At 43.3% G+C, this 17,171-nt stretch overlaps 1 long non-coding RNA gene across 1 annotated transcript; it reads right to left on the reverse strand.

Moving 5' to 3' along the window:
* Positions 1-8,480: 8,480 nt before the first annotated feature.
* On the reverse strand, positions 8,481-14,586 carry LOC128575934 (uncharacterized). The gene is made up of 4 exons (XR_008377197.1): positions 14,378-14,586; positions 12,627-12,717; positions 9,450-10,245; positions 8,481-8,792 (listed from the first exon to the last, which is right to left on the reverse strand). It is a non-coding gene; the product is annotated as an uncharacterized LOC128575934 (long non-coding RNA).
* Positions 14,587-17,171: the final 2,585 nt, after the last annotated feature.

Genomic DNA, 17,171 nt, shown 5'->3' on the forward strand with positions numbered 1-17,171 from the left:
TACCATGATTTTTTAAATTATACATCAGTTCCCTCCTATGCATCACTTGGGTTCATCCTAGTTTTTTATTTGTTTGCTTATTATAACAATAGTGCTGATAGATTTTGTGCTGAAGGAGCTCAGGAAATTTCATCCCAAGATATGACTCTTGGTACAAAGAATATTTTGAGTTAAAGGCCCTTCAAGATCAAAAGTACTGGAAGGGGTTTTCCCTCTATCTGCGTAAACGGGACGGACTACCGCTCAAAAGGACAATTGACTGCTTTTCTTCTCCCTGTTATCTCCTCATATTGCAGGAAAGAAGATCAAGGATGCAGCAAGAGTTGGCCCAAATACAACACCTGTCTCTCAGGTTAATTCAATTTGCAAATGGACTCACAAGTCAATCTGTTTCTCCATCCCTTTATCCTCTCTAGCAACCATTTATTGCCCAGACAGAATTACCTATAATCCATATCTCCCATTCTCCTCCAAAAAGACAGGTAGAAAAATATCTGAACTTCACTGGGTAATCATGCTGTGATTCTCCCTTTGTGCATGGTAAATAACCCCCTTTCTCTTATTAATCTTCCTTAATTGTGAGTTGATCTTTCAGGGAATTTAGGGGGGAAAGGGGAAGTTTCACTTCACCCCTACAGTGCACATTCTTGAGTAGTTACTTGTGATAAAAGATATGAATCTATCCATTTGTAAGGCTGTTCAGATTAAGGCCAAGTTATCCTCTAGAAAAGCTGCACCAATGAATGCTTGCTCCAGAAATGTGCAAAAGTGGGAAAGTGGAGCACACAGCTGTGGGTTCAAATCTTGGCTTTGCCACTTTCCAGTCATGTGACTTGAGAAAATTTACAGAAATTTTCTGTGCCTCTGACTCCATCTGAAAAGTGAGTGGGAGGGATTTATGCCACGTGGTTGCTTTGAGAATTAAATGAGATAAAGTTTCTAGGTGTGTAAGTGGCACATTATAGGGGCTTATTAAAAAATAGCTATCATCATTATCATTATCATTGTCAGGAGAATCTTACAACCAGATTCTCCCGCTCTTTGATTTAATTCGCTCAACAAGTATTATGGCGTGACCTCTGCGAGCCAGAGTCTCTGTGCTCGGGGTACGTCAGTGAACAAAGCAGATGGCAGCCAGGACGCTCCTGGTGCTCACACTCCAGTGGGGAGACAGAGGAGACTGAAAACAGGCATCAGTCCCAAGTAACGGTGTAGTAGGGTAAGGGCCAGGGAGCAGAGCCGAGCCAGGGTTCTCAGGAACTCAGGGAGCACAGGATGGAATTATAAGAAGGCAGTCAGAATAGGTGCCAGTGAGGAGGTGCCAGTGAAGCAAAGCGTTGGAGGGGATGAGGGAGTGAGACGTGCAGACAGAGCCAGCCTGGAGCCTCGGAGTCAGGTGGGCAGCATGGCAGGGGTCGGAGGGCACAGGTGGACAGCAGGAACTGGATGCCGCAGGGCAGTGGGGAGCTACTGCAAGGCTCTGAGCAGGGGGGAGACATAATCTGATTCCCATTTTGTATAAGTCACCCTGCCTGCTGGGTGGAGATAGACCGTAGGAGTGAAGCACTTGATGGTGGGACCTCTGTGTGAAGTTATTATGGGAACCCCAGCCAGGGTGAAGTAGTGAGCGTGGCCACATGCGCTAAGACGCTGAATGTATTTTGAAGGTAGCACCAGCAGCATTTCCATGGAGTGTGCATTTGATCTGAGGTGGGGCAGCAAGAGGAGTCAAGGACTCATTCTCTGGCTTTTGATGCAAACACCTGGAGGATGGAGGTCACTTGACCTGAGACGAGAACTTTTCGGTTATACATCCAAGCATGGATGTATAGGTGCTGAGAAGGCAGCTACCCAGATGAACTTTTGGAGTTAAGGAGAGAGACCTGGAGTCTTTGACATCAGTGTGGAATTTTTAAAACTATATGTCTTAGTCTGTTGGGTTGCTATAGCAAAATACCTTACACTGGGTGGCTTATAAGCAGCAGAAATTTATTTTTCAGTTCTGCACTTGATCTTAGCCAAAAGGCTGAGAAGTGATTTTTCTCACAGTTCTGAAGGCTGGGAAGTCCACCTGGAAGGTGCCAGCAAATTCAGCATCTGGTGGGACCCACTTTCTCTATAGACAGACATCTCTCTGTGTCCTCATGTGGCAGAAAGAGGAAATATAGCTCTCTGGGGCTTTTATTTTATTTTGAGACAGAGTTTCACTCTGTCACCCTGGGTACAGTACTGAGGTGTCACAGCTCACAGCAACCTCAAAGTCTTGGTCTTAAGCAATCCTCTTGCCATAGCCTCCTGAGTAGCTGGGACTATAGGCCCCTGCCATGATGCCCAGTTCATTTTTTCTCCTTTAGTAGGCACGGGGTCTCATTCTTGCTCAGGCTGGTCTTGAACTCCCGAGCTCAAGCAATCCACCCAACTCAGCCTGCCAGAGGTTAGGGTTACAGGCATGAGCCACCGCACCCAGCCTGGGGCCTTTTTTTAAATAAGGCACCAGTCCCATTCATGAGGGCTCTGCCTTTATGACCTAATCACCTCCCGAATGCCCCACTTGGCACCTTCACCTGGGTGACTAGGTTTTTCCCACATAAATTTGTGCATGGCATGGGGGGAGGGTACGAATGTTTAGACAATCCCACTGGAGAATTAAATAAAATCCCCAAGAAAAATGTGTCTAGATTGGGCAGAGAAAATGGCTAATGGCTGAACCCTGTGATACTCCAACTTTAAAAGGCTGGAGGGAAAGGAGAAACCAGCAAAGGAAGCTAAGAAGACGCAGTCAGCAAAGTAGATAGGAAACTGGGGGAATCCTAAGCCCTGGAAGCCGAGCAGAAAAGGAAGATCAAGGAGGAAGCCACCCAGGGGGTCAGCTGCCACCAGGAGATCAAGTTAAGAGGACTGAGTGCCCACGGCTGGACGGGGCAGATGAGACGGAGCCCACGGCTGGACAGGGCAGATGAGACAGAGCCCATGGCTGGACGGGGCAGATGAGACGGAGCCCATGGCTGGATGGGGCAGATGAGACAGAGCCCATGGCTGGACGGGGCAGATGAGACGGAGCCCACGGCTGGACGGGGCAGATGAAACGGAGCCCACAGCTGGACGGGGCAGATGAGATGGAGCCCACGGCTGGACAGGGCAGATGAGACGGAGCCCATGGCTGGATGGGGCAGATGAAACGGAGCCCACGGCTGGACGGGGCAGATGAGACGGAGCCCACGGCTGGAAAGGGCAGATGAGACAGAGCCCATGGCTGGATAGGGCAGATGAAACGGAGCCCACGGCTGGACGGGGCAGATGAGATGGAGCCCACGGCTGGACCGGGCAGATGAGATGGAGCCCACGGCTGGACTGGGCAGATGAGACAGAGCCTATGGCTGGATGGGGCAGATGAGACGGAGCCTACAGCTGGACCAGGCAGATGAGCTGGAGCCCACGGCTGGACGGCACAGATGAGCCGGAGCAGGCAGAAGGAAAGCTTGCTTGGAGCAGGTATAAGACATGGTGAGGGGACAAAGCTTGGAGGCAGTGGAACAGACAAGTACGGGATAGACAGGGTGGCCATGAAATTCGTGTGCAATTTAAACCTGCACATTAACTTTATGGTCACCCTGTATTTTGCTCAGAAATAAATGTGGCAGTAGCTAGGTGAGAAAGTATAATCAAAGGAAGGTATGGGGGGATGTGTGTGTGTGTGCACACACATGTGTAAATAATGGGAGAAAAATGGCATGTATGCATGCTTCATGGACAGAGATATAAAAACAAAGGAGAAAATTTTCCAGTGTAGAAGACAAAAGAACTATTAGAACTAAGAACTATTAGGCTGTAGAGGAAAGGGCTCTGCAGAGTGGAAGGATTGGTTTTAGACAGGAGTACAGGAAATTCGCCTGTATGAAGATGAGTGGGCAGATGTGATACATTCTCTTCTGGTGGCCAGATTTTCTCATGCCCTTATCAGATGCCCATTAGTTCCTTACACCATCGCTAGCCTGTCTGGGCCTCCCTGGTACAGGAATAACTCAGGACTGCTAACAGGACTTGTGAAGTTTTATGTGCCAGAGAAACGGCGCCCACACAAGTCAGAAGGAATAAGCAACTTTCCTCAGTCCTCCCTGAAAGCGTTGGTCCTTTATGGGGTCAAGAATGTGAAGCAGTCAGCGTATCATCTGTCACTAAACATTAGTAGAATCTTATACTAAAAATAGTTATGCTAAAAATAAAAGGGCCAATACTTCTCTGAGTTTTGTCAACTAAACTGCCAACATCTCCATATCTGGTAACATTGGTACAAATGCTTAGATATTTGAAAACATAAGAAACCTTGGCACCACTGGCATTTTTAAAGCTTTACACTCATTATCAAGATATTTCAGTTTTGTGTAGACACAGCCAGGCAATGTGAATGATCCATTTGAAATAAAGCCTCTGTCTGCAGAGAACTGCCTCTGTCCTCAGACAGACACTAAAGGAAAGAACACAGTGGTTATTGATCCATGAGAAACAAAATATGATGTCCGTTTTACCTTGATACTGCCTCTGAAGATAAGTATTTCTCTGTATGTAGAGCTAAACTCTATCACCACGTCTTCATTTTGTAATTTTGATTCTCATTCCACGCAATTAAACTCTTCTGATTTCTTCTGTTACCTTAAGTCCTTAAGTAATTACACAACACTCTTTCATCTCCTTTTTAATGTTTGATGAAATCTGAACCCTATTAAAACCCTTCCACAACATGGCTGACATGTCCTCCAGGGCTCTGATCAAGCTCCGTGGCTAAGTAAGCTTGATTATTTTTGCCTTTGGATTATGTTACTGCAATTCATTATGAGTTGTTGAAATTAAACACAAGACACCATTCAGCTTTTCTAAAACCCTATGATTCTTTGTAGTCATTAAGTATTAAGGATGGGCAAATCTTTTGTTCATTCTTCTGATGCCATTAAGAATATTTTGCAATCTGTTGTCCCATGTTTATACAGGCTTATTGTGTATAAAATGCCACTCAACTCAAAGAAAATTGTTGGTACCTGGTCTCCAAATTTAGACATGCTTTGTCTTTCTGCTGCATTAATAATTTGAGGATGTTTAGATGACTTTCTATTAATATATACGGTCAGGCCCCACATCAAAGGCAATGCTCAGAAGCAGGTTCTCAGTCAGCCAGCTTTTCCCTCCTTCCTCTACAAGGCCCTACAGTTCCGTTTAAACAATTTAACTTTTCAGAATTAAAAACCAGTAAAGATGCTCCTTGCTATAACTAGAACTTTGAATCCTATAAATGTTATTTTGTTAAATCATACATATCTTATAAGAATAAAATAAAAAATGGAATTATTAGTCAGTAGGTATTACTTGTGAGGGTAGCACTAGCTGCTATAACAAATAACCCCTAAATTTCCATGACATAGGACCATAGGTTATTTCTTACCCATGCAACAGTTCAGGTAGGTGTTCTTACTCAGCCATGGATGTCCCCCCACATTATCTTTTAGGGACATGGACTCCCTTTCAGTTGTGGGTCCCACTGGCCCCTGTTCCCTTGGAGTCCCTTGCACTCAGCTAAGAGAGTGTGGTGGAGTACCCAAAAAAGGCACATCTCATCTCTCTCTCTCTCTTTTTTTTTATTAAATCAGAGCTGTGTGGGGCAGTGCCTGTGGCTCAAGGAGTAGGGTGCTGGCCCCATATACTGGAGGTGGCAGGTTCAAAACTGGTCCCTGCCAAAACATGCAAAAAAAAAAAAAAATCATAGCTGTGTACATTAATGTGATCATGGGGCACCATACACTGGTTTTATAGACCGTTTGACACATTTTCATCACACTGGTTAACACAGCCTTCCTGGTATTTTCTTAGTTATTGTGTTAAGACATTTATATTCTACATTTACTAAGTTTCCCATACACCCTTGTAAGATGCACCGCAGGTGTAATCCCACCAATCACCCTCCCTCTGCCCATCCTCCCTCCTCTCTTCCCTCCCTCTCCTCCCTCTCCCCCTTCCCCCTATTCTTAGGTTATAACTGGGTTATAGCTTTCATATGAAAGCCATAAATTAGTTTCATAGTAGGGCTGAGTACATTGGATACTTTTTCTTCCATTCTTGAGATACTTTACTAAGAAGAATATGTTCCAGCTCCATCCATGTAAACATGAAAGAAGTAAAGTCTCCATCTTTCTTTAAGGCTGCATAATATTCCATGGTGTACATATACCACAATGTATTGATCCATTCGTGGATCGATGGGCACTTGGGCTTTTTCCATGACTTAGCAATTATGAATAGGGCTGCAATAAACATTCTGGTACAGATGTCTTTGTTATAATGTGATTTTTGGTCTTCTGGGTATATATACTTAGTAGCACATCTCGTCTCTTAAAAGCCCAATCCTGGAAATGACATATCACTTCTGTTTACACTCCATTGGTGAGAATTAGTCATATGTTCTGCTCTGGATGCAAAGGAGGCTGGGAAATGTAGTCCTGATGGGGCAACAGGGTGTCCAAGTGATAACTCTAAGCTAAAGAAGAGCAAACATGAGTTGTAGCTAGCCATCTCTGCCATACTTTCATTATGCATGAACTATATCAAAAATACATATTCTGCAATTCCTCCTACTGTTAACATTTTGGAATATAGCTAACAAAGGGGATCACACTATACATGTTGCTTTATTAACTGGATTTTCTTTTTATTAACAACATATTGAATCACACGCGTCACATATTTTTAAATGTACTTCATTTGTGTGAGCAGTGGCTGCAGGGAGCAGCTGGGTATGTCTCTTACCTTGCTGATATCAAAGCTGAAACAGCGTGAGCCAGTGGCATGAAACAGAGTGAATCAGGCTTTGGGCTCAAGTCCCAGCCCTTGCATTTGCTAGCTGGTGAAGACTGAGAAACTCTTTGCTTAATCTGTGAAATGAATGTAGGAATTTTAGTTTTTCTTACGTGTAAAATGGGGATAGGAACTTATTTTATTAGGTTGCTGTGAGGGCAAGTGAAATAACTTATGTAAAGACTCAAATACTCCCAAGATAAAGGATACCTGATTTTTAAACTCTTATAAGTGACTTTTACAAAAGAAACTATTATGTTGTTGACAATGTGGCCTAGTGAGATGGGCAAACAAGTAAAGCAAATTATGGACCCCCTAAAGGTCATCAGTTCTTTTCAGACTGGGTGCAGGAATCTGAATGTTTAGCAGTTTCCCAGGTGATTTGGATGCTTGTTAACCTTGAGACCAAGCTGAGAAACATTGATACATAAGTTCTAGTTGTATAGCCAAATTGGGGCCACCAGACTGAGAAAAGCAACAGAGCAGAAATCTAGAGGAAATAAGAAATGATCTCCCAGAGTCATGAGAGAGGTACAAGACAAGAGAAGCATCAAGAGGCATTTTAGGGCAGCACATGTGGCTCAGTGAGTAGGGCGCCAGCCCCATATACTGAGGGTGGTGGGCTCAAACCCGGCCCCGCCAAACTGCAGCAACAAAAATAGCCGGGCGTCGTGGCGAGCGCCTGTAGTCCCAGCTCCTTGGGAGGCTGAGGCAAGAGAATCGCTTAAGCCCAAGAGTTGGAGGTTGCTGTGAGCTGTGACACCATGGCACTCTACTGAGGGGGACCAAAAAAAAAAAAAGGCATTTTAAGTGGGCAGTTTCATTGCACAGGATCACTCCAGGGATCGTGAGCCTCGTCACCTTCCCACTAAATGTCAGCAGTGTCTGCACAATATTGTCATAATGAAAAGTGTCTCACATGTTTCCAAAATTCTGTTATGGGAATAACAGAATTGCCCATGATTAAGACCCACTGATCTACTCCCAAAGCTCCACCTTTGCAGATAAGGAAGATAAAGCCCCAGAGAGGGGGAGTGAAGTGCTTGTGGTCACAGGGCCACCTGGTGGCAGGTAGAATCCAAGTACTTTACTCCAAGTTTAGGACTTCTACCATGTAGCTGTATCGGTTTAGAATGTTTTTAACTGGGAATAGTAGAAAATCCAATTCAGCCTCATGTAAATAACAGGGAAATTGATTTATTCACCTCACTGTAGAAGAAGAATCTGCTTCAGAATCATGGACTCCAGGGGCATGTCTCTACACGCTGTACTTAGAAGGGCTTTGCCCTCCTGTGTCAGCTTGTCTTAGAGCTAATAGACTAATGGTTACAGCAGGCTCTGGCCTTGGATTTGAATAGCAGCAGCCAGGCAAAGTAAAGAAAGGGTGGCTCTCAGAACTTTCCAGAGAAACAAGAAAAACTCCCAGATGCTTCAGAAAGCTGCTTCTCGAGTCTCAGATAGCCATTCCTGAACCAAATCCTGCCCAGAAATTTGAGGTAACACTTAGATCAGGGTTTTTCAATCTTTTTTTTATCTCATACCACACTTGAACCTATACTTAAACTTCTGTGGCACACTTAAATTATGTTGATCAAAAAAAAAAAAAAGTAACAGAAAAAGAAAAAAAAGAATATACTTACTGTGCTTTGAACTTCTTTTGAAAATAATTTAACTAACAATCTTTAAAAATGTTTGTGGCACACCTAAGGTCCTCTCGGCACACCAGTGTTGAAAATCACTGACTTCCCAAGAGCTGGATGGAGTTGGCTTCCCGAGCGCCATGTTACACAGGGGTAGGTGGGTATTTGTGAACATTATCGAATTCCTATTGGAGAATGGACTTGCCTGCTGGTTAGGCCACCGTAATGACCTTGCCTCCTTTGCAGCTTGTGCTCTTAAACAGTTGTCCCACTATTCAATCTGCAGCTATGACGCCACATTCTTCAGGGTTCCTAGGATTAAAGAATTTAAATAAAAAACAAAAAAATTTTGAAGTGTGACTTTTTGGTTTGGTATATCAAGCAACCTGTGGCTGCATACCTGATAGATACATGGTGTAGAGGTGGGTTTAGCTAGATGTGACAGAAGATTTCAGAAACTGTGGCTTAAAGGACAGAAATGTACTTTTCTTCTTACACATGTGAGAAGGGCATAGGAAAGCAGTCTAGGCTGACAGGGTGGCTCCCTAATCACTAAGGACTCAGACATGATCTATTTTGTTTATCCACTGTTCTCAAAATGAGGCTCCTTACTCTGTGGTCCAAAGTTGGTCATTCAGTTCCAACCATTGCATCTACATCTCAACCAACAGAAAGATAGAAAAGCCTAAAGAAGGGTGTATATTCCTTTTAAAGATGTTCTCTGGAAGGACAACATACAGTTTTCTCTTATATCCCTTTGCCAAAACTTAGTCTCAGGTTCACCTGTAAAGGGAACTGGGAAATGCAGGCCTTATTCTGGGCCATCTGGGAGTTCTCTCAGCAAGGAACAGTGGAGGAAAGGATATTGTGGGTAGTTAGGAATCAATGCCACATATACATAAATATAACAATAAGATACAGGTTCTGAAAATCCCCATCACCACTGAAAAAATATATTTCAAAATTTACTCAACCATCCTCAATGACAGTATCAAGAATTCTTGAGCGTCACTAAAATTCCAGCATCGGCGAGAGATGAAAAGTGCCCGCCAACCACGAAACCAGGCTGCTCTTGGCTCCTTAAAGGTGTTTCCCATCCCCCAAAACACACTGGACAGTTGCCCTGCGTGAGAAAGAGAATAAATTCAACTAGTCATAGATAATAAGGGAGGTGGTTATTCCAAGGGTAACCTAGATATGCCTGGGGCAAGCACATTAACAAGAAAAAAACTCGAGAAACCAGGTCACTGGAAAGTAGTTGTAGTCATTAATTATATTCTGGAATAACAATAAAAGAATCCGTTTATACCCCCAAGCCATGCCTCCCCGTCTCTGGGCTCCTCCTGCTCACACTCCAACACGCTTTAGAACCCAAATGTTTCCATTCTGAATCCTGCTTCTCCTTTCTCTCTTTGGAGCCTTACTCTCTTTTCTCTTTCCTTCCTTCTATCCTAACCTGTAGTTCAGACCCATTCTCTCCATTTTGAATCCCAAAGGCCCAGAAATCAGCAAGCCACACTAGGATTTGTCATGTGGGAAGCAAAGGTGGGGCAGGTGATGAGGCGAGGGAAAGAGGGAGGGCCTTGTCACTTTGTTCTGTCCTGTCTCTGGCACTCCATCTTCAGTCATATGACCATCAGGAGTATTTGTCCCTTCAGAAACCGTCCTCCCAAGGAGCTCCCTGGTGGCCTGTCCAAGCTGACGGGGACGCTGAACAGAGGCCTCCCCAAGGACTTGAGCACTTTCTCCAGTCTGAGATGAGCATCTGTGGGACGACAGTTAGAGGGGCAAAGACAAAGCAACCAGCATGAACAGCTACTGCTCCTCAGGACTAAGCCAGGGGTAAATTTTTATAACAATTAATTGTAGAAAATGAGAGCAAAGGTAAGAACTTGGTGTATTAGCAACACACACACAAATGGGTCTAGTCAAGATGATAGATAGAAAAGGACAGACTCCTGGTCCCACTTAAATAGAAGGCCAGGCGAGGTGGCACACGCCTGTCATCCTAGTACCCTGGACTTAAATAGAAGGCCAGGTGCGGTGACACGCACCTGTCATCCTAGCACCCTGGGAGGCCAAGGTGGGTGGAATGCTTAAGCTTAGGAGTTTGCAATCAGCCTAAGCAAGAGTGAGACCCTGTCTCTAATAAAAATAGAAAAATTAGCCAGGATTGTGGCGAGTGCCTGTGGTCCCAGCTACTCAGGAGGCTGAGGCAGGAGGATGGCTTAAGCCCAGGAGTTTAAGGTTGCAATGAGCTACAATGATCCCACAGCACTCTACCCGGGTGACAGAGTGAGACTGTGTCTCAAAAAAAAGAAGTTAAAACAAATAGAAATGATGGACAAAATGTGTTTCAATGAAAATTTAAAACTCAGACCCATACTTAAAGGTAGGAAAAGAATTATCTTCAAGAGCAAAGATAAAGAGGTAATTCATAGCCAGAGTCAGGAAGGAATTAAATCTATGTGGCCTGCAGGTAGAGACTGGCTTAGTATCTTAGAAGCTGAGTTTTTAGTGCCCCTGAAGGGCTGAGCATCAAAGCAACAGACCCCGTGAAGGACGGAGAACTGGGACATAGAAATCTGTGAAACCATTTGGCCACAGACACCAGGAAAGGTCTGGGAGGTATTATGGGGTTACAGCAAGAAGTGAGGTGTCCACCCCAGGTGAAGAAATTTGCAAAATAGATGACAAACAGTAGAAATGATCAACAAAACAAAAACCTTGTTCTTTTTTTTTTGTAGAGACAGTCTCACTTTACTGCCCTCGGGTAGAGTGCCGTGGCGTCACACGGCTCACAGCAACCTCCAGTTCTTGGGCTTATGTGATTCTCTTGCCTCAGCCTCCCGAGCAGCTGGGACTACAGGCGCCTGCCACAACGCCCAGCTATTTTTTGTTGTTGTTGTTGCAGTTTGGCTGGGGCTGGGTTTGAACCCACTACTCTCGGCGTATGGGGCCGGCCAAACCTTGTTCTTGAAAAGACCAATTAAAAAAATAAGCCTCTGGCAGCACTGATTTTTTTTTTTAAAGCATAAATAAGCATTATTAAATCAGGAAAGAAATACAAACAAAAAAAAAATTATGTTCCTTTCAATTTTTCCTTTCATCTCTCATTTATGTCTCCTCTTAATTCGTGGTTTATGTTTCATAACTAATAATTCCAATAGCTCTGGCTCGGCGCCTATAGCTCACGCGGCTAAGGCGCCAGCCACATACCCCAGAGCTGGCGGGTTTGAATCCAGCCCAGGCCTGCCAAACAACAATGACGGCTGCAACCAAAACATAGCCAGGCGTTGTGGCGGGTGCCTGTAGTCCCAGCTACTTGGGAGGCTGAGGCAAGAGAATCGCTTAAGCCCAGGAGTTGGAGGTTGCTGTGAGTGGTGATGCCATAGCACTCTACCCAGGGCGACAGCTTGAGGCTCGGTCTCAAAAAAAAAAAAAAAAAAAATTTCCACAGCTCAAATTCTTGGGAATCCGATCATTTCTTAGCATTTTTACTGGTGTTCATTCATAATGAGTCTGTTTGTGTGCCTGGCAGCAATTGTTTCTCTGCCGGCCGCTACTTGATCACACTTAATCTTCAGAACTCTAAGTGACCTGAGAGGACACTTCTGTCTACAATGGCTTTGCAATTGTCTTGGGCACACACCAAGAAGTATTTGCAAACTTTGACTATTTTAATAGAAATTCAGAGCTTAGGGCTTTTCCTTACTATGCTGATAATACAAATTTACCTCCCAAAGCCATGCATTGGGGTGTTGTAAATTTTCAGGTGAAGTCTTTATTTTTATTTTTTTCTACCCAGGAGTAGTGGTCGTTACAAACTATTTTCCTCGTAGCCTCAAATACCACATTTAGGAGAGAGAGAATTTAGACAGAAAACTTAGCCATCAGAAAAAAAAAGAATAAAAATATATAATGAAGGAAATTTTATCATGTTAAATTACTTGGCTCAGCAAGTATCATGTAATTATAATAATCACATTATAATTAGACATGTAATTGGGTATGTAAATTGGGGAATTACAATAAAATAAATGCTGAATATGCATTTAAACAGAAATTGTGAAAGAACCCTATTGGGAGAGGAAGCTGGATCATGGAGAGAGAAAAGATATTTGAGCTGGGGGCAGGGGCACACACCTGTAGTCCAGCTACTTGGGATGCTGAGGTAGAGGATCACTTGGTCCCAGGAGTTCCAGTCCAGCCTGGACAACATAGCAAGACCTCATCTCTAAAAACAAGGAAAAGAAAAAAAATAAGAGGTATTTAATAATATTCTATCACCTATCATCAGAATCAATAGGTAATGCCTAAAATCTGTGCACCAAGAAATAGTAATATACACATACTACTCAAAGTATGGATATAAACACCAGAAAGGCAGCTAAAAGAAAATGTTTGACGAGAGGCTTGGGAATGGGCAGTGGTGTGTGACAGGTGACCTGTGCCAGCCCAGGAAAGCCAGTTAGGCACCTCCCTTCCCAACTTCCTGTTCAGTGACATCACAGTGATAGCTTGAAATTGGCCACGTGGAAAGAGTATTTGCACCATGGAAACAGAAAATACTATATAAAGCAGGACTTTTGTTTTCAGAAAGTCAGCTGTTTTCCTAGGGAAAAATTGGAGATTTAGGCACAATTTTCAGATTGAACATAATATTTTAATATTAATTTCAATAGCAAAAAATAAGGGAGAAAAGAATCTAAATGTTTAGCAAAAACTAATTTTATAGATCCATAGAATGGATGTGGTGTGCTCTATCCTTGGGCAAAAGAGCAAGGCCCTGCCTCAAAAAAAAAAAAAAAAAAAAATTAAGCAACCACTAAAAATCATATTTGTATCATATTTTTAAAGATTTTTAACAGCATAAGAAACTACCCATGACATAATATTTAATGAGTGATAAAACAAAACAGAAAAGACTTATTGCATGTTAGACACACATGTAAGCACAGTTAGAGTGTGGAGCATGGGTGGAGCATGGTGGTTCACTCCCCTAATCTTAGCACTTTGGGAGGCCTATCGGGGAGGATTGCTTGAGGCTGGGAGTTTGAGGTTGTAATGAGCTGTGATGATGGATGCGCTTTATCCTGGGCAAGAGAGCAAGGCCCTGCCTCAAAAAATAAATAAATAAATAAAAATAAGAAAGGAAGTTAACCAAAATGTTAATGGCAGTTAGTTCTAGGAAATAGATTAATGGTGATTATTGTTTATTTTTTTTTCACATTTTCTAGAATGTACCTATATCTGGAAGGAATCTTTCACTGACCTGATGTGAAGATAATCTGAAGGACAAATCAGTCAAGCCAGTGACCCATAGACTATAAACCCTGTGAGGACGGGCGTCTGCTTAATGGCGCGTCCCCACTGCTGAGCATATTAGCTAGTGTGTGGGTAGCTGGATGGGTTTGGCTGTCCTGGTAGTCCAGGGAGCGGTTTCTCTCCATCACTAATCCCCCATTTTTTCTCTTAAAAAGAGAGAGTCCTATTGTAGCACAAAAGGACTTTCTCACAGATTGGAGGAGCACTCTATCTACTGATTAATGTATAATTACTGCTTTTACCTCCTTCTATATACAGAGGGTGCCACGAAAAGGTGTACACATTTTAAGAAAGAAAAAAACTGTATTTAATTTGCAATACTCAAGCCACATTTGACTTCTGCAATTACCTGAGGTGCTCGACGTGACTTTTTTGTTATTGGTATATACTGAGAATTACAATTTTAATACAGTTTTTTCCTTTCTTGAAGTTTGTATACATACCATGTGTTTGCAGTTATAAATTAAGGAGAGGGTAGGATTTGTAAGAAAGAGCCAGAAATAACCAGAAATCAGCCACACATTGGTTGCTACAGAGTACGGAATAATTATAGGTGTGTATGCAAATACCTGGAATTGGTCCTCAGGTCCTCTGCCATGTCTTATCCACATCCTTTGATGAGTCATTTTCTAGAAGCTTCTGTGTCAGGCAGGAAAGACAGAAACCAGTATCATGCCAGGAAGAGCCAGGCAATGCAAGCCATCTGGGCCATTTAGTACATTTAAAACTCATGCCATATCACTTGAGAGTGTGGAGTAAAAATTTTGTGAAATGGCTGTTTTGCTCAAGATCAACATATCTAGCACTTTGAGCATGTACTTATATATTAGGCACCTTAAATGTGTCATTGCATTTAATCCTAACAGTATTATCATCCTCATTTTCTTTATCGAGAACCTGGGAGAATGTCACTTGCTTATGGGCACACCGCTGATACAGGGCAGACAAGTTCCACAGCGGACTCTGTCTCACTCCCCAACCTGAGGCTCAGTCCAGTTGGCCTGGTGGTCAGATTCGCATGCTGACTCCCTCCCACCCAGCTATCCTAAAGCAAGTTCTTTCTGGGCCGCTGTGATGCAATCATTTGCAGCCAGTTAAACTGGTATTTAAATAGACTTTGCTAACGAGTGTTAATACTTCTGTTCTAGAACTGTCTTTCCCTCCAGAGTGCCCAGGAACATTTCAAAGTCACAGCTGAGCAGGAACAAATTATATTTTCCAGAACAAATTTCTCACCTAATCATAAAGTTGGTTTTGGATGTTGTGAGTGCATGTTGGTCTCCCATCCTGGCCGTGAGCAGTAATGCAGGAAAACATCAAAGTTTTGTGGGTGACAAAGAATCACCTCTGATCTTCACTTCAAAGACAACCCAAAAAGAAAAAAACATACCTTCCCAGCAACACATTTGAGATTAACGTCAATCAGGCTTTTCCCTCAACTTGTTTATACAAGTATATGCTTTATAATGATGGAAGCTTGTTAGGAACCATAAACCTCCAAAAAGGCAATAAAATTACCTACAGCACAATCATTTTGTACTGATGTGATATAAGATAATTTTAGTAAATGGACTCCCCCCTCACCTTAACCCTGATTTCCTAAGAGTAATTTTAAAGGGGTGCCAATAAGATTGTATCTTAAAGAGGGATGAATGCTGTTTCTAAGCCCAGTAATGTAAACACTTGAAATTTTCTATAATGTCTGCAGAACTTTCTTTTCTCTTAAGAACCCATATCTAACTATTCTCCAGGGACCACACTCAATTTCACAAAGTCTTTTGGGCTGGGTCTAGGACTTGTTCAAAAGTCTCAATCCCACCTTCATAAATAGACACTCCTCTGGGACGTGGCAACCTCAGGGTGGCAGTCCTGCTCCTGGAACCCTTCCCAGCCTGGCCTGATGCCTCATTTCTGTCTCCCACAGTGCCTGGTGCTACCTCAACCTCAATCACTTACTGAATAACTGTCATCTGTGAGCCCTGTGGGAGTTAGACCACATTCTAACCATCTTGGTATCGCAGGCAAATAGCCCAGTGGTCACCATGCACCTGCTGTCTAATTAACTGTATGGATGGACCTGCAGACCACGCTTCTTCACCCGTGTGGCTGAAAGTGAGAGACAGAGAAAGGAGAGGGAGAAGCCCTGGGGGCAGGTGAACTGGAGCAAGGACGGGCAGTCGGAGTATAAGATGTGAAAAGGTCCAGGAAGTACAAGGCCTGATAAGTAAGTTCAGGTACGCATCCTAGAGAAAGTGCTACGTGCTTCACTGATGAACATCGCCTTTGACCTACTCCCCTTGGGAACATACTCACCAATGCCAGCACCTCATCCACCCTTCAAAGTCTTTTGGAACTCTTTTTCTGAAAGGGCCATCAGAGCTGTCATTGTGTCATGCTTGATGTCCTAAATGTCATCAAAATACTTTCCTCTCAATATTTCCTTTTTCTTCAGGTAAATAAATAAGTCATTGGAGGCCCTATCAAGGGAGTAGAGAGGCCACTCTGGTACAGTTATTTGCTCACGGGCTAAACACTTCCTCACAGTGCTGCGTGAGCTCCTGTGGGACCACTTTTGCACACACCTTTCCTGCCAAGATTTTTAGTTAAGATATTCCCACTGTTTCTCTATCAATGTTTACTTGGTCTGCTGTGCTTCTCACAGTCAGCTGGCAAGTTTGACATACAATTCAACAATTTTTTGCAATGTTTTCATCAGTTCTTCTTGTTACTGGCTGACCTGACTTCTCTTTCGTCAGTGACACTTTCTCTCCCCTCAGAAAAATGTTTAATCCATTCGTATCACTGCCGTTTTCTTCATGGCACTACCCCATAAACTTGGACTAGCATGTCCCCGATTTCACTTCCATACTTGTCAAGTTTAACAAGAAATGAATGTTTGCTCATTGCTCTAATTCAAGCTCCAACATTCTCACAACAGCACACAGAAACATTCAACAACACTAATGAGTGCCACATGTCAGCACAAACACCGCTGTGCAACACCGACATACCAAGGTTATGACAACTTCCTGAGCTGTTTGCACAGCGCTGCCAACCTAAGTGTTGGGTGGCAAGTTCGTGAACTTAATTGCTTCGTATACTTAGTAGAAAGGGGCTCCTTGGCACAGGCTAACAGTGAAGTGAATGACAACGTGACTGCCATTATGGGACACAGGCTAGAGCCTCAGACCCCAGAGAGCTGTCATCATTTTCTTTGTAATTAATGTCCAGAATGGACTCTAACTTTCTAAACTATTTCCATCACGAAGTGTTGGTTGGGAGTGCGTACTCACGTATTATGTGAGTATGTGAGGTCCAGGCAAGTGTGGTAGCACCCTCTTTTGTGTGATATATGCTTAAAAC

This window comes from Nycticebus coucang, chromosome 23 (assembly GCF_027406575.1).
Source record: "Nycticebus coucang isolate mNycCou1 chromosome 23, mNycCou1.pri, whole genome shotgun sequence".
Taxonomy (NCBI): domain Eukaryota; kingdom Metazoa; phylum Chordata; class Mammalia; order Primates; family Lorisidae; genus Nycticebus; species Nycticebus coucang.